The sequence below is a fragment of the Pyxicephalus adspersus genome, chromosome 8 (assembly GCF_032062135.1).
Source record: "Pyxicephalus adspersus chromosome 8, UCB_Pads_2.0, whole genome shotgun sequence".
Taxonomy (NCBI): Eukaryota; Metazoa; Chordata; class Amphibia; order Anura; family Pyxicephalidae; genus Pyxicephalus; species Pyxicephalus adspersus.
In genome coordinates this window covers 28,432,008-28,435,303 of record NC_092865.1, presented here as the reverse complement: position 1 = coordinate 28,435,303, position 3,296 = coordinate 28,432,008, and the positions used below count along the sequence as shown (strand labels likewise).

The window sequence follows — 3,296 nt, the reverse complement described above, 5'->3', positions numbered from 1 at the left end:
CATAGAAAGAAAGTTAGATGAGTTAGATGTGAACCAGTCCTGAAGTTTAGGTTTGATTTGGAGCTACCAGAAGTGAGGGAGAAGGAAAATTGCACTGCCCCAACTTTACTCAATACGCCCATTTACATTTAACAGCTGCATTGGTTTACAAGCAACTCAATTAAAGTAGATTTATGGACAAAATGAAACTCTTTGAACAACCCATTTTTTTTATAAATACCTTGTCCTGCAGGGATATACTTCCCTAAGACCCCTATTCAGATTGACTGCTGCAAGTGACATTCCTTCCAGCTTCTATTTAGTGCGGAAGGGGAAATTGTGCTAGTATCTGTAATGCACTATATAAACACAATACACGTTTCAGGAAGTTTTGCTTGTTCTGAAATAAGAAAAGCCCAAAAGAATAAACAGATGGCCCTGGCTAGAAGCCTGTGGACCGAGGCAGCATCTCTACCAGAAAGAGCATTTGTTGTGTTGTGTGCTCTCCATGTTTCTCTGTCTGCCAGAAAAACCGTCAGAAAACACTGCGATTTGGGATTAATTAAATTCAGTGTTGGTATGGATTGCATTTGGCATCCAGGTTATAAATGTAAATAAGGAACTTTTATGTGTCCTGTTATGTTTTTATTAATTATACTTCTTAACCTCTCCAGGTCCAGGGCTCTTTTGTACACTTTGTGTTAAAAATCCTAAGGCTTTGTTGCTTTTTTTTATTTCTGATCAGCTATAGAGAGCTCGGATATTTTGTAAAAAGTCTAGTGGCAAGTTGCCCTGTTCTAGATTGTAAGAGAATAGAGCAGAGGGATTTTATACCATAGCAATGCTTTTCAATCACTGGTTTGTTTGATTAATCCCTGTGCACTGTATATTGGTAGAATACAGAGCATGGAGCCTCACAGAGGTGTCATTTCATAAAGTAATATTCCACTAATGATGCAAAGGAAACAATCCTCTTTATTATCTATTAACATGTTTCTATATAGAGCCGCCATATTGAATAGTACTTTATCATGTCTTTAATTCAGAGGAGCTCATTTAATGTCATTTAATCATTTAATGTGCCAAGCATAGTTTAAAGCCAGTTTTCTGGGGAAATCATTTAACTTACCAATGTGTTTTTTAGAATGTGGGAGGAAACTGGAGTGCCCAAAGAAATGCACACAAATGCCGGGAGAACTTAAAAAGAACAAACTTTAAGTAGATTGTGTCCTGACCAGATATCGAACATGGAACCTTAGTGCTTCAAGGCAAGAGTGCCTTCCAATTCATAGTCTTGTTTCTACTGATTTGGAAATAATGAGCTAGGGTTCAGCAGGAATTCCCTCAAACTTGCTTTTATATCGAGTATTGGACACCTGTTTTAAGGTGTTTTAAGGATGCTTTAAGGTTTTTTCTTTTTTATTAGAGTTCGGACACTTAAAGCAGAACTTAACCATTTTTTATATTCACTGGCCCCTGTTTTGTTGCAGATCACGTCATCATCTTCCTTATTCTCTTCTTTATTCTCTTCCTTGATTCAGTTTTCGGCCACCTTAATTGGCTTGGCCAGAATGACAGAACTCTAGAAGAGATGGTGATTAGGCAGGTACGAATCCTTATTGCAGAAGGGCTGTCGCCGGTCCCTTTCTACAAAAAAGCCCTGCCTGATCCCAAATATTTTAAAGTGAAACTTTCCAACTTTAAAGCCCAACATTAAACAAGTCGAAGTATAATAGGAATCCCGTTGGTAAGTGAATATAAACAAAGCGGTACTGAATATCTGTTTTATGGGCCAAAAACCCTAGCGTTGCATTATGTCTATTTTCCTTTAGTTGGGTCAATTTGGATGTGACTCATCCATGATTCCCAAAGTAGAAACAATAGATGCCGGACTAAAGTAGAAATTTTGTTTTTATGAAAAGGTGGAACTTGTGGTCACAGGAAGTAGGTGGTGAGTAGTTATAGGACCTCAATCTGTTAACAGAAAACAAAATGACAGGAAAGGGCTGAGCTGTGTGGATTTTGATCTTCTTTTGATCCCATTTTGAGCTTCTATAAATGTATGGTTTACCAAAATTGTTATATGACACCAAGAATTTAATCTGGTCCAAATTTAGGTTTTTAGTTTCATTTGCAAGTGTAAGGGAAAATGGTAGAGGAAAGCACCAGTGTGGGTTCACCTGATCATTATTTGCAAGCGTTTTAATATGGTGTAGTAGAAGTGTATCCCTTGGCCTACATACTATATTGTGCTAAAAAGGTGTCCTTCAAACACGGATACTGCGCAATATATAGAACCCACGTTTGTCTCTGAATTGATTTAAAGCTGACAGGATAAAATTGGCACCATCCTTGTTTTTACTCTGTTTTGCTTTTGAATTTTGATTCAGCAGAGTACCTAATTTAAAACAAATAACGCAAATGAACAAAGAGGAGGAAAAAAGAGATGGGACCCTTGCTCAGTATTTTATTGCACAGCCTTTAGACACAATACCTGCAAACAAGCTAGTCTTGTAGGTTTCAGTGGGACTTCTACCCCTGTCCACAGGTAGTTTGGCCCTTTCATCTAAGCAAACTTTTATGGTTGAGTCAGTTTTGAAGGCTGCCTCTTCTATGCTGAAATTTAGTTCATCTCCAAGATTTTTAATGGGATTCAAGTCAGGGATCATAGAACTTCAGATGAGTCCAATGTTTTCTTTTGGGCCATTCTTGGGTGTCTTTAGTTTTGTGTTTTAGATCACTAACCCAATGAAAGATCCATGACCTGAGACAGAGCACAAGGCACTGTGGTTCCCTACAGAATGTCTATATATATGTGAGATTTCATTGATCCCTGCACAGACCCAAGGCACCCGTGTCAGGTTTAGCAAGGCAGCCCAAAGACATACCTGATCTTCCTTCTTGTTTCATAGTAGATATGGTGTTCTTTTCACCTGTAGTTCATCTAATTTGCCAGAGATCCATGGTGTTATGAGACATTGATGAACCTTGACTTTGTAGTTGAGCTTTGCTCTGGTTTTTGTCTACAATTTTCATTCTTGTCCTGTCCATTCTTTGAATGATTTTCTTTTTGTGGCTGCCTCTAGTGAGGTTGTCTGCAGAATCATCGACTTCCATATTCCCTGTGGCAACACTGTGTAGGCTGATCCTCTCGCTGCAATGTTTCCATGCGGTTGAAAAATGCTGAACAAGGTTTATATAATAAATTAGTCTCTAATTTTGTTTATACTTATTATTATTATTTTTATTTATACAAATAAAAATAATTCCTATGCTTTTTACATACACCTAAACTTTCATACAAGGTGATCGAAAAC

At 37.7% G+C, this 3,296-nt stretch overlaps 1 protein-coding gene and 1 long non-coding RNA gene across 5 annotated transcripts in view; one reads left to right on the top strand and one right to left on the bottom strand.

Annotated features, from left to right (window-relative positions):
- LOC140336213 (uncharacterized) overlaps positions 1 to 3,111 on the bottom strand; it is a 10,685-nt gene extending 7,574 nt beyond the window's left edge. The window contains exon 1 of the long non-coding RNA XR_011921838.1: positions 2,868 to 3,111. This is a non-coding gene — a long non-coding RNA (uncharacterized lncRNA). The remainder of the gene's footprint in view (positions 1 to 2,867) is intronic.
- Positions 1 to 3,296, top strand: part of FNBP1L (formin binding protein 1 like) — an 89,639-nt gene that overhangs the window by 35,262 nt on the left and 51,081 nt on the right. The gene's annotated exons all lie outside the window — the stretch shown is intronic.